We start from the raw sequence: 27,315 nt of genomic DNA, 5'->3' as shown, positions 1-27,315 counted from the left end.
TATCGCTGGCACGGCGGCCTTCAAGCCTTATGAGCAAGGAACAGTTAGGACAGGAAGTGGTACTGGCTATCTGATATCACTGGGATGTGGGAGAGGGGACTCTGTGTGATGACAGCATGTCCTGATACTTATGCCGTGTTCCCTCCCATCCAGAAGGGCTCAGCCCCGTCCTGACACCTGTACAAACACAGGGACATAGGGATACTGCTCTTGGCTTTCTCTGCTTGGTATCCTAGGGTGCTGGCTTACTCTGTGTTCTTGGGTCTGTGGCTCACTCTTCATCTGCAGACAAAGTACCTGTGGTTGCCTTCCTTTCCTTTCCAGCCTTCAAAATTTCTATTTATCTTTTTCTATCTCCTGCTTGGATGCCAGGATCTTCAGATCCTACTATTGCATCCCTGGGAGTATGGAAGGGGCTGTGAGGAGCATTTGCAAACATCTTTGCAGGGAGACATGCTACCCCCATATCAAAACCTTTTTCTCATTCTCTTTCAGGGGGTCGAGGGAGCTTGCTTGTTACTACCCTGGCCTATCCCTCCACACTTGCCTCCATGACTCTGTGTCCTTGACCTTCCATCTTTAAGCAACCTTAAGTGCTATTCACAGAGCAACAGAAGTGAAACTTCCTGAATTGGACCTCTCTTTTCTCATTGGGGTTTATGGGGCCAGGACTGGGCTCCCTGAGGATTTTGGAGGAAATGCATGCACCCTGCACCTGCCACTGACATCCTGGATGCTTCATTTATTAAAATCAACCTCTGATTTATGCTCTACACACAGACACAGACACACAGACACACAGACACACAGACACACACACACACACACACACACACACACACACACACACACACAAGTCCCTTCATTCCCTCTTCCATTTCCTATGATGCCTGTTGTCTCCATCAACTGTTGTTGTGGAGAGAGATTTTATCGGGAATATTCATGGCAAGTCTATCACTAATTATCACTTTAACAATGTGCTATGGAGTAGATCCGTGCTGGAAAGGCACATATGCTGTGAAGTTTGGGGACTTGCTGTGGCTGTGCTGCCCTTCTTAGAGCTTTACACGGAGGGTCTGGAAGTGCTCAGGAGGGATGGGAACTTGCTCCTGCTTTTCTGTCTCTACAGCAGCAATTTCCAGGGTGAATGCTTTTGAGTGTAAAGAAGAAAACATATCTTTTCTCTGAAACAAAAACACATCTCTCCAGTGAAGCCCCCTTCTGGAAAGCTGCAGAGACTGAGCCTGCTCTCATTACAGACCCGTGCCAGGCGCTTAGATCTAGTGGCAGATGACGAGTCGGCTGGTCTTAGTGCCTTCCTGACACTCTACCAAGGAAGGCAGGGCTGACACTGCCACCCGATTGGAAAACCTAAAAGCAAGTGGAAGGGCATTTGAACATGCCAGGATCAGATCAGGAGTCTTCTCTCTTGGGAAGGAGGATGGATGGACTCGTGTTGCACTCTTTCCACATTCTCAGTGAGTCTGAGGTTTGGGAGCTTGCTGGGGTTCTTAGAGATTTTCCACTTTGACTTCCTGAAGGGGGAGGATGAGGGCAGCATGACAGTGCAAATGGATTGGTCAGCCCTCTCATAGAAATGAAGCAAGGGGCTTTTGTGGAGGCCTGCAATGGCGCAGCAGGGGATGGATGGGGCAGCCTGCACTGTGGATCCTTTGTGGGTATGCAGACACAGTCTTGCCTGGGTCCACTTACCTGAGAAACATCCGCAGAGTGGGCAGTTGCAAGGTTACACCTGTTATAATACCTTTTGGTGGTAGTGTTTTGTGATACCAGGGATCGAACCCTGGGTCTTACGTATGCTAGGCACATATTTTACCACCAAGCTACACTCCCACTCTTCTCTTTACTTTCTTGTAGATTTTGAGGCAGATTCTCTGTAAAATTTCTCAGATTGGCTTTGAACTCAGTTTGTGGCTCAAGCTGGCCTTGAACCTGTGACCCTCCTGTGTTAGCCTCTAGCGTGGCTGGGATTACAGGCCTGTACCACAAGGATACTGATCTTTCAATAGTAGATTTTTATGATACTGGGAGTCTGGCTTTGCTTGGTATTACTTGAGAAGCGACAACGCGATTTCTTGTTTATTGAGTGCTAACTGTATACCAGGCACATGGCTGACTGTCATTAACAGCTAACATAGGACAGTGGGATACACCAAATTCTCAACCCCATTAGATACTGACCTCACTAGGTCCTAGGTGAAAGTTCCCACCAGACCCTTCATTTCCATGTGAGGAAATCAAGGCTCAGAGTGTGGGGTAACTTGTTTGTGCAGCTGGAAAGGGACATGAAGAAAGGGAGCAGCTGTTGGCCTACTTTCCCCTGACTTCAGGAAGAGCAGCAACTGTCTACTTTCCCACTTTAAAAAGGCAGCCACAGGGACTGTGGCTCACACTCTATAATCTCGCACTTGGAAAGAGGATGGCAAGTTCAAGGCCAGCCTGGGCAACACAGAGAAACCCTGTCTCAAAGACCGTCAGAATAAAGGGGGAGGCGGGATGCTGATGAACTTTGTAGAAGATGGCCGAAGGCAAGGCAGAGGCAATGGGAAGGGCATGCTGGTTATCTTTCTTATTGTTGGGGCCAACTATCTGACAAGGAGCAGCTTAAAGAGAAAGGATTTATTTCTGCTCACAAACTGAGGGGATACCACCCGTCACGGCGGGGAAAGCTCGGCATCCGGAGGGCGAGGCAGCTAGTCATATTGTATCTGCAGGAAGGAAGCAGAGGACAGACAGGAAGTGGGGCCTGATTATCAAACCCTAAAGCCCAACCCCAGTAGTTCACAACCTTGCATCAGCACCACCAGCTGAGGACTAGATACTCAAATACACAAACATATGGGGGACTTTTCACATGCAAACCACAGCACAGGGCGACTTGGTGCTGTGGGGACAGAGCACGCTGCTAGGGAAGGCCGGGCACGGTGTTCAGCTCTGGGGCTTTGCCCTATTTATGATGTGTTGTGAAAGCCCCTGCTGGCTGCTTCCTTAAAGAATCCATTCAATGAAACTTAAATTCCCAGATGTTTGCTCTCTGTTTGGAGCTGTGGTGGGATCCCAGGGGGAGTTGGGTAGGAAGGCCTTTGAGAGGGAAAATTCTGGGTATGTTTTTAGGAATAAGGCACCTGAATAGATTGTACTACAGCCTTCATCCTAAGGCTGCTGTGCACAGGTCTACTGTGTGGGCCCCAGAATTGGTAGTTTGTAGGTGGCAACAAGAGCTGGCTCTGCTGTTCAACATAGATCCGGTCATATCCGTGAACTGTCGCTAGTATGTAGGTGGATGTCTCAGCCCCTTCCTGCACCATGAGAGCCCTTGATTTAGCAAGCTAATAAACTCAGCTATCAGCCTCCTCTGTGTTACCACTGCCTGGACCACTTGGGGTGTGTCTCTTTCTGGGAACCATTGGTTCTGTCTCAGCAGGGAAAGGAGAGAAAGTGGCAGATTTGCAGGCTCTTCTAGACTCTCCTGACTCCTCCTTGGGCAATCCTGCCAGTTCAGCATGCCTGGTTCCCTCCAGGGTCAGTGTTCCACCTAGCAGTTGGGCAGGTCAGCCAGAGACCCATTGGGTCCTGTGGTTTTCGATGCCTAGAGATTAATATCTACAGTATATTAATTAACATCCCAGGCCCAGGATACCTTCAAGGGAGAGAAAGTTGGAGGAAAACATGAAGATCCTGGGGCCTAGCCCTACGTTGTACCCTGAAACTAATGCAACAAATTTTCATAAGGGGGGCAATTATAATGACAATTTAGTCTATCACATCTTCAGAAGCCAGAAGTCTGAAATCAGGTGGAGCCCTGCTCCTTACAATGAATCTAGAGAAGGGTCCTCCCAGACCTCTTGGTAGCTTCTGGTAACTTCTGTCCATCCTTCTTGGTCCTTAGCTTGTAGACACATCACTGTCTCTTTGGTCACAAGATTTCTCTTTGTCTGTGTATCTACATGTGTGACTTCTCTTTATATTACAAGGGCACAGTCATATTGGACTGGGACCAATCCCTCTCCAGGGTCACTTTACTTTAATCAATTATATCTGCAAGGCTCCTGTTTTCAAATAAGGTCATAGTCTGAGGTTCTGGGTGGATGTGATGTTGGGGCACCTTCCAATCCGGTCTAGGCTCTTTGGGAACAAGTGTAAAAGCCTGGGAACTGTGGCAGCTGATGCAGAGATGCAAACAGAGGCACTGGGCAGCTTGCCAAGGCACTGCACTCTGGACCCTTCTGTGATGACAGAAGCCTCCTGTACTTACGCCTCTGGGCATGTGGCCACTGTGACTGAAACACTGGGTTTTAGATTGAATTTAAATCATGTTGATTTACAATCTTTCTATCCCTTCTTCTGCAATGATCCCTAAGCCTTGCGGGGAGGAGGAGGGATGTGATATGGATCCCCCATTTAGAGATGAATGCTCCACAGCCTCACATTCTCTGCATTCTGATCGGTTGTGAGTCTCTGTATTAATTGCCACCCACTGCAAAGAGAAACCTCTTTGATGAATGTTGAGAGTTGCACTAACTTATGGGTATAAAAATAAGTATTTAGGGTGCAGTTTAATATTGTGTCCATTTGGCTGGATAAAGGTAGGACGTTATCCACAGGGGCCTATGACGTGGCATGGGTTCTTGGCCCTATTAACAGTACCAAGCATGAGTTCCACCCTGTGGAGCAAGTATTAAATCCAATCAGAAAGCAGTTGGTTACTCCCAAAACACTCATGTCACTATTTCACCAACAGGCTGGTTGTTACGGTAGCTCACAGGGTCCACAGCTCAATAAGACGACTGATGCTGTTTCTCCCCCAGTAGCCTGCTGACACTATCTTGTGGGGAGGGAGCACCCAGGACACTAGCAGCTTAATATAACTCATGTATATGGTGTACTAACTGGGCTCTGGGTTTTCAAAGGAGTACATGAATTTGGGAGGGGGCTGTGGGAAGAGATGGGGGAGAGAGAGTAGGAGGTGGAGTTGATCAAAATATATTCATATACAAAATTCTCAAATACATTAAGAGAGAGAGAGAAAAGTAAATTAAGTTGAATTAAATGGCCTGATAGCTAGTGGTCACCAAGGCAGAGTACCACCGTGGACCCTCTTGAGAACAGGAAATAGAGGGTATGTGTGCTTTAAAAGTCTGGCAAAACCATTTGCACCAAGGCAGGTACTGGGCATTTATGATGCTGAACAAGGTAGATGTGACCCTTCTTGACATCTGGGGAACAAGTCAGTCATGTTCAATACCTCAAGTTCTTACCCCAAGTGGTGCCTGTCAAGTCAGGGATGTGGGTGGGGTGCACCCACTCTGAATATTCACAGGCTCAGCATTCTCACACTCAAGCACCAGACTCCTTAATGCCAGCCTCTGGCATTTTCCTATGAGAAACTTGGGTAGGAGTTGCCATGGGAGCACACAAGTGGCCTGCTGTCATCCGCAGGGCCAGAGGCTTCATGTGGAATATGATGCTGCTAACTGGCTTGCTCTCCATGGCTAGCTCAGCTTGATTTGTTGTATAACCCAGGACCACCTGCCCAAGGATCACACAACCTACAGTGGGCTGGGTCCTCCCACATCAGTTATTAATAAAAAAATTTAAAAAAAAAGGAAAATGTCCCCCACAGACATGCTCACAGGCCAGTCTAATTCCTCAATTGAGGTTCCCTCTTCCCATGTGACCGTGGTTTGTGTCAAGTTGACAAAAACCTATCCAGCAGTGTGGGTGAGGACACCTTCCAAGAGCACTCATCTGTGCTTTGATATGCAGAACCGTTAATAAGGGGAGACTACTTCAGATTGGGACCTTGAATAAAAGAGGCCAGAGGCTTGGTAATGGGCTCCACTTTGTCCTCTGGGACCCTAAAGCACAAGGTGAGGAAACCACAGGCTAAGTGTGGCACCCCTATGGGCATCAAGAAATGGAGGTTCAGAAAGGTAGAAAAACCTGACCATGTCACACCCAAGTGATTGGATGGATGTAGTGATAAGCAGATTGCTGAGGACCCATTCCTGGGCCCCTAACATCCTTGACACTCTTCTGGAGAAAAGGTAGTTTCAGTTTTGCCTCAGCTATAACCTGCTATGAACAGTCGCTGAGCTTCTTCTCTGGGATTAGATGCTGCTCCTGCCTCTAATTCTATCTGTGATGGTGTTTTGTTGAGTTGGTGTTTTTGTTTTATGGACTGACTGAGACTTGTAGGCGGATCCTCAAAAGGCAAAAGCCATTTATGTTACGTTTGCATAATTTTGGCCAAATGTTCCCCAGAGACAACTTAAAGGGAGGAAAGATTTCTTTTGTCTGTTGTTGCAGTCCAGCGTGGAGGAGAAGGCTTCGTGGAAAGATTCCTTCTGTGAGTGATGGTGGAAGCCCAGAGAATTGGGAGGGAGCAGGTTACTGCGAGGGGCGGGGCTTGTAGCCTTCAAAGATCCACCCCTAGTGACCTGCTTCCACTAACCAGGCCCCACCTCCTACAGGCCCCACAACCTTCAAATTAGCACTAGAAACTGGGAACAAAGCATTCAGTCTACTGCCTGAGAGAGACACTGCCCTTTTCCTGCCCCCACCAGGACGTCGACTCCAAAGCTGTGCCGCCCAGCACTATGTTCCCAGCTCCTACACAGCACCCTGAAGTGCAAGCTCCTAAATATTTTGGAATGACTAAATGAGAAGCTGCACACACATCCACAGTGGGAAGCACCGAGCTGTGGGTAAAGCTGGACTGGATAGGTTTTTGTCAACTTGACACAAACCACAGTCACATGGGAAGAGGGAACCTCAATTGAGGAATTAGACTGGCCTGTGAGCATGTCTGTGGGGGACATTTTCCTTTTTTTTAAAATTTTTTTATTAATGACTGATGTGGGAGGACCCAGCCCACTGTAGGTTGTGTGATCCTTGGGCAGGTGGTCCTGGGTTATACAACAAATCAAGCTGAGCTAGCCATGGAGAGCAAGCCAGTGAGCAGCATTCCTCCAAGGTCTTTGCCCCGACATCCCTCAGTGATCAAGATGCATACGCCCAATAAACCTTTCCTCTCCCAGCTGCTTTTGGTCATGGTGTTTATCACAGCAACAGAAAGCAAACCAACATGGGAGCCCTGGGAGCCCTCCTCCCATCAAGCACTGTTTTTACCATTAACCAGCTGGGCTGCCCTCCAAGCTCCTGTTCCTCATCTGCGGAATGAGGTGGCTGAATATAACGGACACTAGGAACTTTGACAGCTCCAGTGTTCTGTAATTTCTCATGTTACTCAGTCTGGGGTTACTCTATCTTTGCTTCCCAGAACATTTCACAGTATCTGATGAGTGTGGGCTCACAGATGACATTTCATAGTTCAGTCAGACTTTGAAAAACTTCTACGGAAAACCGTGCACTCTAAGGTCAGCAGGGGAACTGTAAAGTCCCCCCCCCCCCCCCCCCCGTCTTTGCTTCAGTACCATAAAAGCTGTCAGGCCTCTTTCACACATCCTATAAAGTGAGAAAAAAATGAACCCTGGTAAAAGTCACCCGAGGCAAAGGGGCCAGATTTTTGTCCTCATCCAGTGATCAATTGCTGTGTCCTCTGCTCTTAGAAAGGCATGTGGTCGCTGTTAATGCAGCTCCTCACGGACCAGGCAGTTCCTGGGGGAGGCTTGAAGCTGAGTTGTCAGCTAGCCACACTCCCAAACTGGGTTCTGGGAGAGGAAGTTCTCTGAGAACACCATGCCTCCCCAATATCCCTCACCAGGGCCCCAAGACAGTACTGGGCATGACTCTCTTACTGAAGGAATTAAGGACGTCTTAGTCTAATTTTGTTTTGCCTCATCTGAAAATCTACTGGTCACATAACTGTTGACATTTATTGATTTCCAAAACATGGACATGAATTAGGCCAATTTCACATGCTGGAGTTTGCAGGCCTTTGATATGGGGATGTGTCTCTAAACATCAGTTAGAGACAATCAAGCAGGCATTTCCATGTAGAAATTCCAGTCAGTAAATTGTACCAGATCATACTTACCTGGCAGGGGAGATACCATGATCACGAAGGTGGTTTTCCTAGGGCGAGGCTTATCCATTGCACTCCAGATGTGCTGACCCCTGCGATTTCCCCAAATGCGGGAAACTCGACTGCATAATTTGTGGTAGTGGGGGACTGCGTTCACGCTCTCCCCTGAAAAAAAGAAAAGAAAAAAAATTGTACCAGATCACTTCTGTGATTGGCACTCTGACCACTTCAGCTTTCCAATCCAAGAGGTCAGTGGAAGCTTTATGCCAGAATATGTCCACCCTTACCTGACAGGAGGGCCATGGAATTCAATGTGCCTATTTGACTAACGTGTGGGAAGAGGAAGGAGTAAAGAAGGAGAGAAATTGTCTCCTATCCTCCAATAATGATGATGATAATAAAAACAATGATGATATAATAATAGCTGTTATTTGTTGAGCCATATTCTGTGTTAGGCTCTGTTCTGAAAGCCATACGTAAATTCATTTACCCAGGCTTCTTTGTATCTTTACAAGATGGGTGTAGCTGGAGTTTTCTCCAGTCCTGCCCAGCCCCATGGACCCCACAACCACTTATAAAATAATCACTCAGAAGCTCATATTAATTAAACTGCTTGGCCATTAGCTCAGGCCTGTCACTGTCTAACTCTTACACTTAAACTCAGCCCATTCCTGTTAATCTATATATCACCACGTGTTCCGTGGCTTTACCTGCTGCCTTTACATGCTGCTTCCTGGACGGCAGGCTGGCGTCTCCTCCCCTCAGTCTTTCACTTCCCAGACTTCTCCTCTCTCTTTGTCCCACCTATACTTCCTGCCTGGCTACTGTCCAATCAGCATTTTATTTATCAATCAATCATCCACAGCTCTTCCCCTTTTTTCTTTTTTTTTTTAAAAGGAAGGTTTTAACTTTAACATAGTAAAATTACATATAACAAAACAATTATCAAGCAAGAATTGCAGTTACAATATCTAGGCTATTTATAATATCTAGTCTATTTGTACTTGGCAAAATTAAAGAAGATATCCTACCTATCTTATATTTGTGAGTCTAAGGTTTCATATCTAACTTATCTTTTATCATAACTAAGGAAATTATAACTATCTAATCTTCAACTACATCAAAGGCCTCAGAAGGACATAATGTTACCTGAGAAATGGGAGAAGGACGCAAGCAACTTTCAGTAGTCTTGTGAGAGTAGACAGAGACAGCTGGCAGCCTGGACAGTCACCTAATGTTCCTTTGTAAAGTTGGGGCATCTGTCTTCAGCCCACAGGTCTAGAGTTTCTCAGTCACTTCTCTCTGTGTCCTGTAGAATGTCTGGCAGTTTCCTCTGAGAAGCAGGAATCTGAAGGACCATTTCACCAAGCAAAGTTTAGTGGTCACCTTCCTATGGGCCCTGCATGTCCAATTGATCAAGCAGTCCAGGCAAGAACAGTTTCTTGCCCAAATGGCTATTTTTGCCAAGAAGAAGATAAACTCCATATAGAGTGTCTTCGATGCCCATCCTCCTCTCTGAAGTAAATCAGTGCTGCCAGGAGCAGACATGTCTCACTGTCCAGAAAGTCTAAATATTTAAAACATTTTAAATGCCATATTCTGTATGTCTTTAAAGTGTTTGAAGATTACCTACCTAATTGAATTATATCTATGTATACCTGGAAAACAACATGACTATAAGTTTGACTATCATAAAAGACTAATTATAATCTGTATTTCTTAATTATTCATTACAATCTAAATGAGTTACATAAACATAACACCTCAAATGAGAGTAGAAAATATATATATATATATATATATATATATATATAGTATAACAAAATTAAGTTTAAACTTGTGTCAATAAACTAAAATCCATAGCAATGTAAAACATTTTTAAACAAGTTGTTGCTCTTTAAAAGTAGGTTCGACAATCTACCCTTTTATCTTATCATATCTATATCCTATATATCTATATCATATCCCCCTTTCTTCTTTTAGAAAGATATTGTATTTATAATTAAACTGGTTTAAATAAAAATATTGGTTTTTCTTTGTCCCACACCAGACCTACAGATGGGTACTGACATTTATTGTTCTTCTAATTTGTGAATGGAAAACTATGAGAAGTTTTATTTTAGTTACTTTTTTTTGTTTAGAATTTTATATATGAGTACTATATTTATATCATTTCCAGCCCTACCCCCATCTAACTCCTCCAGTGCCTCTTTGCTCCCTCTCAAATTCATACCTCTTCTTCAATTATTACTGTTAAATGAATATATATATATATATATATATATATATATATATATATAAACACAGTCTGCTGAGTTTATTTAGTGTTGCTTACATGTATGTATGTGCTTATGGCTGACTGGGATTAGACAACCTATCAGGGGGCTCATTTCTGAGGACGACTGAATCTCCCTTTTTCATTAGCCATTAATTGCCTGTCGCTCTTCATCTAGGGATAGGACTTTGTGAGGTTTCATTTATCCATGTTGACATGTCCACTGGTACTGTCATTGTGCAAGTTCTGTGTAGATAACCATATTATTGAGATTTTATGGGTACAGCCCTATGTCCTGTAAAGAAGATACTGTCTCACTATCTCTCAGCAGTCATCTGTCCCCTGGCTCTTACAGACCCCTGCGTTATCCTCTTCTATGACGTCCCTTGAGCTTTTCATGTAGGGGTTTGTAAATGTATCAGTTGGGGTTGGATACCCCATGGCCAGTTGTTCTCTGCATGTTGACCAGTTGTTTTCTATGATGGTCTATATCTGCTACAGAATGAAGAGGGACGAGGGCTACACATACCTGTGGGTACAGGATAAGTGTTTAACGTGCAATCAGCAATTATACTGGTTTGGGAAACTGGCCCTAGTAGGTTCTCCTCTAGGGTCCATGACTTCACTAGCCATAGGGTAGCTGGCTGGGTTTACAGTACCAGACACAAATTCCCTCATATTGGGTGGGCCTTAAGTTCAGTTAGATGGCTGTTGGTTTTCCCCAATATATAAATGCCACTATTGCACCCTGGAGGAACATCTTTTTTAATAGAGAGAAAGGTATATTCTGTACTATGATTTATTTCAATAGGAAAATTTTAACCCCTGAGGTATTATATACATTTATTAATTATCTAGATCAGGAACTAAAGGTTTGTCCCTCCTCCAGACCATCCCAGTATTCAGCCCAAGATGGAAACAGATGCTCTGTGAGATAGAGGCAGGGCATGTGGCCAGACCCACACCATGCCACACTACCCCACCCCCCAGCTCACTCACTTCCCCAGCAGGATCTTGGGACCTCAGTTGCACCTTGAAGTAATGAGAAAGTCAATTAATTTCTAATCAAGCATTCAGTTGTAGGTGACAGGAGGTTGGTCACCCTGGTAGGGGATGGGTCACATTGGCAGTGGGGAAGGGATGCCAACATGCTGACTGAGAGGGTGAGGGGTGAAACATGGACCAAAAGTAAAAAGTTTTTAAATGACTGGAAGGAAGAGGAAGAGTAAAGGAGGAGAAGGAAGTAAAAAGAGGAGAAAGCCCACCAAGTCATTTAAGTTTTAGCTGGTATCAGTGAGTTTGTTCACTAAAATATTCTTGGCAACTACTGGAGAAGGCTGGTATTATGCAGGAAGGCACCTCCCCACTGTGCAGGCTTGCCTCTCTTACCTATTTCTGGGAGAATTTCCTTATCTTTGTTGCCAGTGATCCCTTAAGCCTCAGGGCAGCCTGGCTGCCACCTCCCCTAAGGGTTTTCTCTACTGTGGTGCAGTAGAGGCAGGAAAGAGCCTCAGCTAGAGAAAAGAACCCAAGCAAATATATGTGGGGGCCGTGAGACCGGGAGAAGAGGTCATTCACCTTTGAGCTTTACATTCTGCATCCATGACCTAGGTATAATAATTCTCTGTTGAAGAATGAATGACTGAACATGGCCACTTGATGCCTAGAACATGGCAGAACTTGATCAGTATTGATCCAATCTGGCAAGGACCTGGTGGAACCTGGTCACTATTGGCCCTGTGTTAAATGCATGCTTAGTCGCTATGGGTCTAGCTTATCGAGTATGTGGTAGGGTTCATTCACTATTGGTTCAGCCTGTAAGAGCATAGCAGAGCTATTAACTATTGGTCCAGTCTGGGACTGCTTGAACAGATTTTGAAGTCAGTAACTTTCCCCTTGTTCTTATTAAAGTAATAAAGATGTACATATACACAGAAGGAAAGATTACCCACCATGCCACCACGTAGCAGTAGCCGTTATTAAAGCTGGCATCCTTCCCTCTGTTTAAACACACAATGATAAGTGAGTCTCTTCTCTTTTGATGGATTTTGAGCATTTTCCCCATGTAGTTACAACTTTTTTGGAAAACACAATCATTGGAAGCCATTACAATTGTCTAGTAATTAAATTTACCATAATTTAGTTAATCATTCTCCCAACTGGTCATTTAAGGTATTTTTGTTTGTTTGTTCCTGCTTCCCTTAATGATCATTATAAGAAAAGCAGTGACCAATGTTGCAATAAACAGCATATTCTTGAAACCTAACTCTGTATATTTCATTGCAAAGATGCCAAGGAGCACATTACTGGGTCAGAGGTACTAGGCTCCTGACAGATATTGTCAAATACAAAAAGGTTATATCATTTTCCATCCCTGAATGGTGTTTTGAAAGATGAGTAACTTCCGAGATTCCATTTCCTCCTCTATGAAATGCAGTGACCTTGACACCTTGGCACAGTGCCTTCAATAATGAATGGGCTGTGTTCATGTACATGTCTGGTGCCTTTCTCCCTGTCTCCACTAACGCCTAGCTCAAGCTCATGAGATGAACCACATTGTAATTGTGCATTTCTTAAAGACCCAGAGTGCTCAGAGCCCTGCCCGGGTGAATATACTTAAACCCCTGAGCCATGCAGCTGTCAATCCAAGACCAAGCACGCTATAGAATCTTAAATAAAACTAGAGAAGCCTTGATGAAAAGCTAGCAATTGGGACAAACACAAGAAGCAGCTAGGAAAAAAAATGATGTCCACCCTCAGTATTAGGGATTCTTGAGCAAAGAAAGAGTGTGACCATCGTACTAAGACACTTGGGCATGGATTCTGGGTGTTTCCTTGGGCACATTTCTTACATTTCCTTCATCATTTTCTCCTCACTAATAAAGCCCGGCACTCCTCCACAACTTCTAAGCTAGGAAGCTAGGTTGGTAGAAATGTATCCAGGGATGCTCCCTGTGGCACAACTTCTGCCCATCTATAGTCCCCATCTTTTACTTCTGCTGCCTACTTGGAAACAGAAGGTACCAGACTGTGCCAAGACAGAAATGCATGGATTTTTAAAATAATTTGATTTCAGTGCTTTTGTTACTACATAAGCTTGAGGGCGTCCCAGTGCCCTTCCTGGATGACCCAGGCTGTGTGCTCTCAGTGACACCCCCCGGAGGACAAAAGTGGCTGTCTCCCCTCCTGCCTACACACTCTGTGTTCATGGGCTTCTTAGGAAGGAATTTGCAGGCCCTGCAGAACTGCGCTCTCTGTCACCACTGTGGATGGGCTGTGCCTAAGGAGAGGGCAGCCAGAGGTAGGGAGCAGACCAGGACCAGCCAGCTGCTGGCGGGGACACTGAGGACTGTGCTGGCTTTTCCAGACTGCACACCATGAAATGTGCAGGAGGCCTGGAGCGTGCAGTACAGGGCCTGGGCTTTAGAGCCAGGTGACCTTGCTCCAATCTGCCATCCCCTGTGTGATCTTGGTCACATTACTCTCACTGCGACTGACCATGGTTTCCTTCATCTGTGAAATGGCAACTCTGGCACCTGCATCTTAGCATTCTGAAGAGATTGGAACAGATGTTTCCACAGATGTGTGAGTCTGCTCATGTGGCCATAAGGAAATACCGTGGGCTGGGCTGCTCACAGCACATGCTGTTTCCCCCAGTTTTAGAAGCTGTAGGTCCTGTTTCCTTCTGTTATGGTTTAACTTTGGGATGTCCCCCCCCAGGCTCATATGTTTGAACACTTGGTCCCAGCTGGTGATACTGTTTGGGAAAGCTGTGGAACCTTTAGGAGGCCTTGCTGAAGAAAGTGGGTCACTGGGTGCAGCTTTGAAGCTTACAGCCTGACAAGTCTTCCTGTTCACTCTCTGCTTCCTGAATGCAGATGCAATATGACCATGCAGCCTGCTGTACCCCCATGCCTGCCCTGCCGGCCACCATGTTTTCCCCACTATGATAGACTGTATCCCTGCAGCAACATAAACCAAAAACAAACAAACACCCTTTCTCTCTTAATTTGCTTTTTTATGGAGGTATTTTATCATAGCAACAGAAAAGTGACCTTGGAAGACACCATCTGAAATCTAGATGCCCAAATGGCTGGATTCTGGGAAGGACTCTCCTTGACTGGTGAGTGGCTGCCTTCTTGCTGGATCCTCACGTGGCTGAAAAGGACTGAGACAGTCCTTTTCCCTCCCCTTTAAGGTCATAGTCCAGTCAGATCACACTCCCACCTTTCTGATGGCAGTGAACCTCACTCACCTCCTGGAGACTCTGACTCTCCACAATCAACAATGGGAAGAGGGCGTGGAGTCCATGTACAAATTTCAAGGGCGACATAGCTCAGATTTGTGATATCAAGTCAGGGACTGCAATTATACAGGTGATGGAGAGAGGGCAAAAGAGTCCCCTGAAACTTCCCCTAGGGTTAATACATTCTTTCTTTCTTCCATTATACACCGGGAAATAATTTCTAAGGTTCTACAAAGGGCCACTGAACAGGAGACAAAGGACAGCAGCAGCCATTCGGCATGGCTTCCATGACCCCTCTGGTCCTTCTCTGCATATTGATGCCTTTCCCTTCCAGGCCCCTTGAGCCGATGCTGGCCCTGTTATTCATTCTGTCTGTAGGATGGATCTGACTCTCACTGCTGGCTCTGAGACCTCTTGAGACCTTGCAGCTCCACTTTAGTTTTCCCAAAACCCAACTGCAATGTAAAGTCTCATAGAGGAAACTTTGGGTACCAGTCTGTGGGTGAGGACATCAGGCCCTCCGAACCACACCAGGCAGCCACAGCCATACCACACAAAGCAGAGATTGACTGTCCTGAACCCTACACTTTACTAACACACAAAACTGGGATGGGAAAAGTGGTAGTCCTTTTAAGATATTGCATGTTAGGCAGTGACATACAGATGAAGATGGCCAACTTCACATCAGAGGGGCTGAGTATCCTTAAGCCAGTGATTCACACAGGCTGCATGTACAGCTCACCTAGGGACATGGCCTAGGATAGGTGGATAGACAAATTTAGAACATGGTGCTTAGAGAGTAGGTGTGCATGGAGATTTCCCGTGTCCTACGCCCAGCCTAGGTCTGGATGAATTGCAGAATCCATCTTTCCACTTCTGGTCCCTTTTTTTTTTTGGTTCTTTTGAGACAGGGTTTCTCTGTTTGGCTTTGGAGCCTTTCCTGGACTTTACTCTGTAGCCCAGGCTGGCCTTGAACTCACAAAGATCCACCTGTCTCTGCCTCCCGAGTGCTGGGATTAAAGGTATGCACCACCATCACCCGGCTCTCCACTTCCAGTTCTAAGGAAATAATAAGAGCGCTAAGGAGAAGATAGCCATAATGTATGAGGCATAACAAGCTCAGATATGAACCAAAATGAAGCAGTCGGTGGGTAGGGGGTGAGAAAGAGAAAGAAAATGCCACAGTCTAAATGAATGTTCCCTCTCCAAATTAACACAGAAGATACGTCTATGAGAAACAAGTCCTAACTAGATGTTGAATCAGCAGGAACCTTAATCTTGGGCTTCCTGGGATCCAAAACTCTAAGAAATGCATTTCTGTTGTTTATAAAATGTCCAGTCTATGGTATTTTGTTATAGTAGCACAAGATCTAGAAAAAAAAAAATCTGGTTCACTTTTCCTGCTTCCATGTCAAAAGAGTGAAACGAATATGTAAACATTAATAGTAAAAAGAAAGACAGCACATTTGGGGGAACGGTCATTCCAGTCCACAGAGAAGGGGTTTCTAAGCCAACTTCTTGGGTCACATAAAGAAAATCATGAAAACGTGGACTTTATGAAACAAGAGAGAAAGATGAGGTAATGAACAGGGGGATGAACAGGAATGGACACAAGGCAGGAAAAGGATGTAGTTGGTACGCAGAACCTTGAGACAGCAAGTCAGACTGAGTGGAGGGCAATGAACGACTCGGTAGGAAGACGTAGGAGAGGTCACAGACTGACTGCCGAAGGGCAAAGGGCAGAACAGTGTGAGCAAGAGTGCAGAAGGGCAAAGGGCAGAACAGTGTGAGCAAGAGTCACACTCGGGGGAGAGACAAAGATGGTACAGTGTGCTTGAGTTGTCCGTTCGGGTAGAAAGTGGAGCAGGGGAGACTAGGTACTGAAACACTTGTTCTAGGAAAACATGTCTGAACTTAAGGAGTTGCCACTTCTCCCAAAGGGCTCACCAGCGAGAATGAGAAACCCAATTCCATCTAATAAGTATTTGTTAAGCCTAGACTTTGTATTTGGGTACCAGGCTGAGACTTGGGATTCCACCAAACACAATTTGGAAATATGTCTGTCCTCAAAAACTATCAATTACCAGGGAAAGGCTGATGTTAAACAGATAATTACAGTAACTAGTGGGAGCTGTGGGGATGGACAGGCTGTTCTGGGGCCATAGTGCGGAGGGTCAGCAGTAAGCTAACCAAGCCCCGCCCCTCTAGTCACATTGTCTTTGATCTCTGTTCCTATTCTAGCCCTAGTTAACCTCTGATATTCTTTCTGCTGCTGTGAACCTGCCATTTGAGGATATTTCACTTGAATGAGCTTGTACAATATGTGACTTAGGTCTGTTTCTTTTACTTAGCAGGTTTGGGGTTGCTTTCCCTCTCTCTCTCTTTTATTTATTTTTATTTTATGTATGTGGGCATTTTGCCTGCATATGTGTCTATGCACCACATGTGTTCCTAATGCCCACAGAGGCTGGAAGAAGTCTTTGGGTCCCCTGGATCAGAGTTGCTGATGGTTTGAGAGCCACCATGTGGGTGCTGAAACCTGAACCTGGGTCCTCAGGAAGAACAACAATTGTTCTTAACCACTGAGCCACCTCTTCAGCCCTCGGAGTTGCCTTCATTCCTAATACAGAGATTGGGTTTTCTAATTTTTCCTTAAGCTCTGTATGGGTTTTATTCTTTTGTTCTTTCTTGTCATTTTTCCTATTTTTCCCTTTATGTTCATGACATTAGACAGTTTCTAATGATCTATCTTTTCATCCACTGACTCTTCCCTTTGAGGTTTCTCTTAAACTGTCAAGCTTGCCCAGCGAATCTCTATTGAGGACACCATGCTTTCTAACTTCTTAGTTGTCATTTTGTTCTTCTCTGGCAGTTCAGGCTTCTTTGTTGATGTTTTCCATCCTCTTATTCATTGTGAGTTTATTTTCCTTGAATCATACATCAGTGAATATGGTTATAAGAACTACTTTTAAATTCTTGTCTGTTAATTCTAGTGGCTGGGTTATCTTCATGTCAGTTTCTATTGTCTTTGTTCTGGTTTGGGTTTTTCTTCATATTTGACAAATATATCAAAAGTCAGGGATATTGGTAATGTTTTGCAGTAGAAACTCCACTTTTTTTTTTTTTTTTTTTTTTTCGAGACAGGGTTTCTCTGTGTAGCTTTGCGCCTTTCCTGGAACTCGCTTTGGAGACCAGGCTGGCCTCGAACTCACAGAGATCCGCCTGGCTCTGCCTCCCGAGTGCTGGGATTAAAGGCGTGCGCCACCACCGCCCGGCGAAACTCCACATTTTTTAATGGTGGGATTTGGGTGTGGCTCAGGGCAGCCTGCAACTCACTATGTATAAACTCATGGCAACCCTACTGCTTCAGCATCCCAAGTGTTGGGAGTACAAGAACGAACCACCGCAGATTCTTTCGTGTTCTTCTGACCGGGTTCTGAATTTGCTTGTTATTTCAGGAGGCAGTTCACTTCACTGGGTGCGAAAAACTCAGTGCCTTGGAAAGCAATTGGAATAACAGCCATTGATTTTTTTTTTTTTAAGAAAATTTCTTGGGACCTGATTTGCATTTTCATGGTTCAGGGTTCAGAGATTTTAGGAGAATTTTTACACAAGATTTAGGGCTGTGCTGTTGGACAGTGCATCTTCTGTGATTTATGCCTCATTTCTTGTTGTCACTACTAGAATTTCAGCACCCCCCCCAAGATGCTGTCGCTTCCATAAGAACCTGAGACTGACAGCATCAACCACCTCTTCTGAGTGCCAGCTCCCCACAGAGCCCAACTTCTTTGAGTTTTCACTGTCTGCTATCTCTGGGCTCTTGTTAATTATATTTTTTGTCTTTTGAATATATAGTAAAGGAGGGTCAACCCAATAGAAATCTACTCACCTTTGGGCCAGCGAGAGGGCTCGGTGGGTAAAGCACTTGTCTCACAAGCCTAATGACCTGAGTTTGATCTCTGGAACCCAGGAAATAACTGACTCCCAAAGATTGTCCCCTGACCCCCCCCCCCCACACACACTCATACACACACATACACACACATGCATGCACACACACACACAGAATAACAAATATTATTTTTTAAAAAATTTAAAAAGGAAACTTAGCTTTACCTGAAGTGAAGTTAGTGCTTATATCTGAGCGTAGTTAATGATGTTAAAAATCAGTAGCTGAATTAATTATCTAACCAAGACACAGAAAAAAAAGCTCAGAAGGTAGAACTGAAGAAATTATCAAATCAACAGAAGTGTCGCTCAGGAAGAGGAAAAATGCCATATATGGAAAAAACATGTATAGAATATGTCTACCTGACAGTTCCCAAAGGAAAGATTTGAGGAAATAGAAGAGGAGCAATATATAAATGAATAATGGCCAATATATTTTAGCAACTGAAGATACCTGTCAAGAGAAAGGAAATAGTTTATACTGAGCATATCATAATGACATTGTAGAATATTGAAGAGAAAGAAAAAACTCAAAATAACATGAGGAATATGTTGTTTATAAAAATGAATAGGTAACAGAAATATCACAATAGTAAAATATCATCCCTATGGGACTCTACCTGAGTTACTGAGGAAAAGTCACTGTCATTGTGGACTATTATACCCAGCTAACCTACCACAGGAATAAAAGGATGAAATTAGACATATCTCAGAATAAACTTTAGGATGAAGGAAGCTGAATCTATGAAGGAAAGAGAAAATAACACCAGGGAAAGGAATTGATGAACACATAAGCACATATAAATAAGTATTCATTTTTTAAAGCAAATAAGAACCACAAAGTTGGGGGCATGAAAATCAGGTAGCACTAGAATATTGAGCAATAGCAAGTGTTTGGGGGTGGGTGACGTTTAAACATTTTAAGCTTTGGTTATATTCAGCAGAGTTTAACTTTACACTTTGGGTACATTTAAATTTCTTATGGTCAAGCATAAAGAGAAGCGTTAAAATGTATAATTAAGACACAAGTCTCCAAATAGGATTCTGGATTAAAAGGTTAAATTTACTAAGAAAGAATCTGATGCCGAGTTGTCTGACTGCAAGTCCCACAGGTCAGATCTGGATTGTCAAGGTGACTGTAAGGCCTGCAGGCCAGATCTGGATTGTCGAAGGGAGCTGGTTATTCTGAAGAGAAGGTATGGTGGGCAGGAGCTTTGAAGTCACTGAATCCAGTCTCCTAAAGAGAGGGTGAAAGGGTTGCTATGATGGCTTGTATCAACTGTCAATGTGACAGGGTCCAGAGGTCTATTCATGTGTACAGTTACCTAGATTACATTAATTGATGTGGAAAGACCCATCCCAAATGTGGGCAGGACCATTCTGTGGGCTTGGGTCCAAGACTATATTACAAGGAGTAACTGAGTTGAGCACCAGCATCCATCACTGCCAGCCACTTCTGGCTCCTGCCACCATGGCACCCCTGCTACAATGGACTTTGATTTCAAACTGTGAGGCATGATCAACCCTCCCTTCCTTTGGTGGCTTTGACAGGGATTTGGTCCCAGCAACAAGACAGCAGCTAGTTTCTCACTCATGCTCCGGTGTGCATAAAGTGAGGGCAAGCAGGGAAACCCCAACTGAACAACTCAGAGACCCCGGTTTGGGCTCCCATGCTCAGGAGACAGCTGCTGTGATGTTTGTCGTGGCCCCGAGAAGCTAATATGATTGTCAAGGAAGACAAGGTAGGAGATTGCACTTGGAAAATACCTACATTCTTGCCACAGTGGGGCAAAGACCACATGACTGCTACCATGAACAAGGTAGACATGGTGCAGAGAGAGTCAGATGTGGCTTACTGCAGTGGGCCACACAGCAATGGTGCTCCCAGGAGACGCTAGTGGAATAGGGACACTCCCTTCATGTAGCATTTTTGTTATGACCTTTCTGTTTTGATATGCCCAGATATGTAAATACCTATCAGTGCGAGATTGAATATTAAACGCTCCTCAGAGGCTCCTGGGCTGGGTAATTGGTTCCCCAGCTGGTGCCACTCTTTGGGGAGGTCCTAGAAACTTTAGAAGGAGAGTAGCTGAGCAGAAGGAAACAGGTCATTGAGAGTATGTCCTTGGAGACTGTCTTGGTTAGGGCTTCTATTGCTGTGATAAACACCATGACCATAAACAACTTGTAGAGGAAAGGGTTTATTTGACTTCCGCTTCCACGAGGCTATCCCTTAAAACAAGAGTAGAAACTTTGAGAGGCAAATAAGTATAAAATAATTGCTTAAAACATTTGAATTTGAATGCATGGGTACCTACTAATCAGAAACTACCCAAAGTGTCACTGGTCTCAATAATGGTATTATCAGCAGAGAATGGCCTGTCTCCCAGGAACTCTGTGGAGAGAAAAGGTGACTTTGTAGCCTTTTGTTCACATGGCTACCTCTCAGAGTTAACAGGAGTGTGATTAGTGTGATCTATGAGGATGACATGCATTTATATAGATATGTTATTAATTAGTAAGCCCTGTGGCCTGGGCATACAGCTCAGTGGTAGAATGCTTGCCTAGCATGGGCAAGGTCCTGGATTTGATTCCCAATATACACATGTACATACATACTGTACAATGTAAAAACATGTATTAACTTGGACTGTCTCAGACAAGCTGGGACCTACAGTTGTCACAGGAATTGAAAATAAAAACCATTTCATAGAGTATCTGTAACAGTTCTGAACTTGTTTGGCCCTCATGAATTAAATTCAGAATCCATAGATGTAACCTGGCAGCTAGACAAGAACTTGGCAAGTCCATCATTATAAAGGGGGATTTAAACATGACTCTCCAAACACCATCAGACAAAAAAGGGTTATCAGGCATGCAGAACATTTTTGGCATCATTTAACAAGCTTGATCTAGAGCAGAAATAGGGAGATGATGGCCTATGGGCAAACCCCCTACTTGTTTGTTATTGTTAATAAAGTTTTGTTGGAATAAGTCACATTCATTTCTGAGAGACTTGACCATGGCAGCCTCTGCTCTATAATGGCAGTATTGAGTGTCTGTCACAGACTGAACATCTTTGCTATCCCAGCTCCTTCTGGGACATTGACCACCCTTTGATCTACAGTATTTATGCAAGTCCTGCCTTTGTTACCAAGAGAGCACCTGTTCTTTAAGCATGTGAAAACATTTGCAAAAATTTCAAAATGTTTCAAACGTCTTAGTACTCTGTATCTCCCTAACCATAAAACCTCAACACCACATACATCCTTGACCATAAAGCAGTTAACAGGATCAATGATTACCCCAGATAACTTTAAAAACATTGAAGTTTTATTTATTTTTATGTTGTATGTGTATGAGTGTTTTGTCTGCATGTGTGTGTGCAGCACATGTATGTCTGGTACCACAGAGGCCAGAAGAGGGCTTTGGATCCCTTGGATCTGGAGTTACAGATGATAGTGAGCCACCATGTGGGACCAAACCCAGGTCCTCTGCAAGAGCATCACGTGCTCTTAATTGCAGACTCATCTCTCCAGCTCCTAGGTTAGAAAATTTAAAAAATCTTATAAATAATTAATGAACCCACCATGAAATCTTAAAATCATACATTTGAAAGGGATGATAATGAAAATGGAGCATTTTGAAACTAGCTAAAAATGGCACAACAGTTCTAACAGGGAAATGTGTAGCTATAAATGTTTGCATGTGAAAAGAAGAGAGAGTTTGGAGAGAAAAGAAAACCCAAAAGAGTAAATGCAAAGAGGTCCCAAGGGACTGCTCAAGACCAAACTAACAAAATGGAGAATAAAGACAAAGGGGCAACTGAGTCAGAAAAGCAGGAGGTGAAGAACCCTTAGGGGACAGAGCAAGTTTGGGGTGGACACAAAAACACAGCCATACTACTGCGATTTAAATAGCAAAGGGCAGACAGAGCTGGGTGTGGGCACAATGTATTCTTCTGAATAGACTCTGAGCATTTCTGTTGGTAAGAGGGAATTTAGCACATACATGTGTGTGTGTGTGTGTGTGTGTGTGTGTGTGTGTGTGTGTGTGTGTGTGTGTGTGTATGCACACAGGAAATCCAGCAAAGACACAAAGAATATGGGCTCTAAATCCAGCTGCCTCAATTTTCATGCCAGATATGAAGCATATTACTTGCTGAGTGCCCAGAGGCAAACTGCTTAAAGTCTCTCCCAGCTCTGCTCCTGCCTCTGTAAAATGGAGATAAGCAGCTCCTGGCCCCTCAGCCCAAGATGCCTCCTTCACTAAGCAATGGGATTTTGAGACGAGGTTTTGCTGACTAACTTGTTTCATTTTGGATTGGTTTATTCCAGGCAGGGACTGACTGTGCTATCCAGGCTGGCCTCTAACTCTATATCCTTCTGCCTTAGGATTTTTTACTCTCTCTAGTTGAGCTTGTCTGAGGACCACTCAAAGCATCTCCCCTCCCTTTTCTTGCCTGGGTTACCTTGGGGCTCCACCCGTTAAGAAGTGGAGGGATTGTCAGGAAGGTGTGGGGAGGATCTTCCATGTACTGGGATGGGGGTGGGGCAACGATATTTACAAGTTCCTGATTTTAGCTTGTGTACTGGACATGAAACCTGATCCTACCCATGCAATGAAACGTTGTCACATGACACGGGCTGTGTTCCTTTCCATTTGGTGTCATGTATCAACCTTCTCCAGGCTGCCTCACATCTAGCACATGGCTTTCGGTGACAGCCTGTGATCATAGTTGTGCCATAACCTCCGCTCTCCCCTCCACCCCGCCCCCAGCAGGTTACCTTTAACTCCTGATTTTGTGAAACAGTGTGAATTTCTTCACCAACGGCCTCTGACAGAGCTCTGTGAGTATTTCTGTGGGATTTTCATCCAGGAGTGAACTTTTGGGGTCATGGGGAAGATCACTTAGCTCAATGCCCTGCTAGATTGCATTCTCCCTCCATCAGGGTACGGAGATTTCTGTTCACTGGTTAGCCCGCCTAACCATCATTTACCATAGGAGTTTAGTAGCATCTCATTGAGGTTATTTTGGCATTTTTGTATTCCTAGTGTGTATGGGACCTCTTCAGTAAATGGCTGTGGTTTAAGGTGAAAACTTGAGCCATTGGGCGTCATTTGTGGCTGGAGAGCTTCTCTCCAGGTCCCACCAAACCCCCACAGTCCCACAACCCACGTATAAAATAATCACTCAGACACTTATATTACTTATAAACTGTATGGCCGTGGCAGGCTTCTTGTTATCTATTTCTTTTATCTTAAATTAACCCATTTCTATTAAGCTATAAGTTGCCACGTGGCTCGTGGCTTACCAGTACCTTACATCTCGCTTGTCATGGCAGCGGCTGGCAGGTCTCTCCGCCTCAGCCTTCCACTTCTCCCAATTCTCTTTGTCCCACCTATACTTCCTACCTGGCTACTGGCCAATCAGTGTTTTATTTATTACCCAATCAGAGCAACACATGTAACATACAGAACATCCCACAACAATTTGTATTTTCCCTCTGTGCATGGCCCATCCCCACGGGCTACTGCTTTTCTGTTGAATATATTGTTACTTCCTGATGGCTCCTCCGGAGCTCCTTCTATAGTCCAGAATTTGGCCTTGGGTGGTGCTCGGACATCACAGATAGTCTTCAGGCTTTGTGGATCTCTGGCATTGTGTGTTGCCCTTCTTTGGACAGTAACACTAATCTAATGGTCACTCAGCTCAAGCTGTCAGAATTAGGGCTGTGGAGAAATTAGTTCCCCATCCTCAGTCAAGACCAGGCTTGGATACTTTGAAAGAAAGATGTGTCCCAGAAAGTGCCCCAGGGGACATCCTACTGGCACTGTAGAAGACACATTGGTTCTTAAAGGGCAGGGTTCATTTTATTTCAAAGGACTTTTCTAGAACTGATGAAAGCTCTCATTTCATTCCACCTACTTTAGTGTGGGGTCACCACTGCCACATGGCTGTAATTACCAGCAAATGTCTAAGTGGAGCATGGACCCACAGGTCCTCTCAGTGACCTGGGATCCCACTGACAACCCTAGCTGAATATGCAAAGCTCCTCTGGTCTTTCCACCTCCCCTGCTTAGCTTTGACACCCAGCAGTCAATGTTTTCATTTCTGCAGCATCCCACTTCTGAGCAGTCTCCCCTCAAAGCTTGATTTTCTTCAATTCCAAATTACCGCTCCACCTCCAAGCCTCTAGGGCCTCCTTTCCCGACCCAGCTGTAGTATGCATTCCTTGTGGCTGAAGCTGTGAGCAGAAGCCTGGGCATAGTCTCGGCTTTGCCATCATCTCGGCAGTGCAAGAAAACCTCAGCTGGCAATGGGTTTAGCAACAAGTACTCAGCACCAACCACCCTGTATTAAGGGTTGTGATGGTTCCAGCCACCCATGGTGGATGGCCATCTTTGCCAAAGGTTAGGGGGTGGAGGACATGTGAGCCATGGGATGCACATGGTGCAATAAATGCTATAAAGAAGGGTACTTCAAGGTCACTGGTGCAGCATGGATGGGGATTGTGTATCAGCAAGGCTTCTTACAGGAGCTAGTGTAAGAGCTGGAAAGGTAAGGTCTCTCGGGGACAGTGTTAGTGCAGGCAAAGCCTGGCAAGATAAAGCCAGAGGGCATGGTGAGGAATGCATGTGCCTGCCCATCTTTCTCCCTGGTTTCCCAGGAGACTGGCACATAAAAGAGCCTATTTTAAATTGCTAAGAAGTGCTGTGGGGATGGATGGTGTTTGTGGTTATTTCACAAACCCTTGCTTTCTGGGTTTGATTTGAAGTAGGCAAAACATCTGAGCTGCTTGCCTTGCCAGTTGGGGAGCTGAGTCCACAGCTGCTGTGTGGATGCCACCTAAGACTCCCCCCAGTGCTGGCACTAACGCTTCTCCTCCTCACTTGCACGTGTTTCCTGCCTCTGAGGCTCCCATGGGAGCTTTGGAGAGTCTCAAGCACAGAAGGACTCTGCCTGACCTGAGTTCAACAGTGGTTCTACATTTTTCCTCTTCCTGCTTCTGGCCCTGACTCTAGGGCTACCATGACTCATTCCCCAGTTATCAGGGGACTCACTCTAGAAACCCACCGGTGACTAGTTATATGCCTTGGTATATGGCAGCTTAACTTTAAAAGCCATTTTAGTTCTCAGCCTTGACTGCATGGTGCACCTATATCTCTTTCATGGCCTTCTAGGCCTGGCGTGCTTACCCATCTAACTTCCTGTGCTTGCCTTAGAAAACTGAGTCCTGGAAGCCACCCCACTCCTTTTCTCATCTCGGAGACTCCACACTTGTTTCTTCTGCCTAGAACTTTCTTCCATCTCATCTTCTTATGGCTGGCTCTTCTCAGCTGGCAGGCATCAAGTATCAGCTCAAATGTCACTCTTGTTATCCCCACCCCCAAATCCTACCTTATTTCCCCAGGTCATTTCTTATCTGGAACCATCTTACTCATTTATGTCCTGTGTTTATTGTCCATGTCCTATGCTAGATCTAAGTTCTGTCCTAGCAGAGAGCTTTTCTGTCTCAGTCACTGATATATCCCCAAACCTCAGAACAGCACTATATATACAGTAGACAATAAATGCTTTTGGGAAAAAAAAAACAAGACAGTTGAGTGAATGGATTTATGGAAAGAAATGCTTTTAAAAAGAAGTAGCTTTCCATTTGAAAATGGGAACTAACTTCTTTGCTTCCACTAATGTCCATGGGATGGAAATATTAATGCATAATAAAATTTTCGTATGGGCCTGCAGTACAAAATAGTGATATATGAATAATAATTACGAGATTAGCATGCTGTGAGAGGCTTCAAGAACTGAACCCAATGCATTTCAGGACAAGTTTTTATTCAAAATAGAGTTTGGAAAACTGATTCACTCAGGTCCTGTAAGCTTCCTGACTAAAGTCTTGTGAGAGATACCGGCCTTGGGGAACTGAGACCTGACACCAAGTTCTAGTTCTGTGTCTTTTCAGCTTAGCTATGTGAGTCCAGGTCATGTGACTCCTCTCAACCTTCTTTGGCTTGCCTTTCCTCATCTGTGAAATGGGAATACACTAACCACCAATGTGGCCCTGAACATTCACTGAGAGGTTGAGCATAATACATGAGTGGGACAGGGGTAGGGTTTATCTTCACAGAACTGGGTTCTGTTGAAGTTCTGCACTCCAGCTCTGATGGTGTGAGCACAGAGCTCATGCCCGCCTGGTGTATGCTGAGTGCTGGCTAAGGGGTATTCTCTCATCTTTGGCCTCTGCAGTTGGCTTTCCAAAACCTCAAAGACATGACATATTGGAGCTTGAATTACATACATGACAAAAAAAAAAAAGGGAGTCTGTCTTCCTGGCTCTCATAATCCAGTGTCTTCTGAAGATTTTCCTTGGGCAGCAGAATTAGTGTGCAAGGTCAAGAATGCAAGCATGTCAAGAAATGAAACCCCTTCTGCTAGAGAATGCACTGGGTGTGGCACTGAGGGACAGAGTTCAGAGAACTCCAGGGCATGGGCAGCTGTGACTAACTGCAGGAAGGCACTGGAGCCCTAGATGAGAAAGTTCAGGGCATGATGGTAGGAAGAAACTGTGCCTCTACCGCATGAGCCCATGCTGGGGCTGTAGGCAGCACTGACAGGATCCTTGCTGCAGGACCTCCTGTGCAGGCTGGCCATGCAGACCTAGTATTCAGACCTGGGGCTGTGCGCTGGAATCCAAAAGGAAATGCTCATGTTGTGGCATAGAAAGTGTGTGTGGGTTCTCCACTTTCTGCCTTTTTAATGGTCTCTCATGCTTCTCAGAGACCCCTGGCCTTTCCTATCTGATGCCCTGTGAACTGAAGTTTTCTGCTTTGGTT

At 44.8% G+C, this 27,315-nt stretch overlaps 1 protein-coding gene and 1 non-coding gene across 9 annotated transcripts in view; both read left to right on the top strand.

The window, feature by feature from the left end:
• The window catches only part of Hivep3 (HIVEP zinc finger 3), a 428,230-nt gene that overhangs the window by 160,861 nt on the left and 240,054 nt on the right, over positions 1–27,315 (top strand). The window lies entirely within an intron of this gene.
• On the top strand, positions 8,013–8,176 carry LOC128098109 (U1 spliceosomal RNA). The gene has a single exon (XR_008214134.1). It is a non-coding gene; the product is annotated as a U1 spliceosomal RNA (small nuclear RNA).

Source organism: Peromyscus californicus, unplaced genomic scaffold, assembly GCF_007827085.1.
Source record: "Peromyscus californicus insignis strain IS unplaced genomic scaffold, ASM782708v3 Scaffold_5__1_contigs__length_169319896, whole genome shotgun sequence".
NCBI classification, from domain to species: Eukaryota; Metazoa; Chordata; class Mammalia; order Rodentia; family Cricetidae; genus Peromyscus; species Peromyscus californicus.
This window is presented reverse-complemented; position numbering and strand designations above follow the sequence as displayed.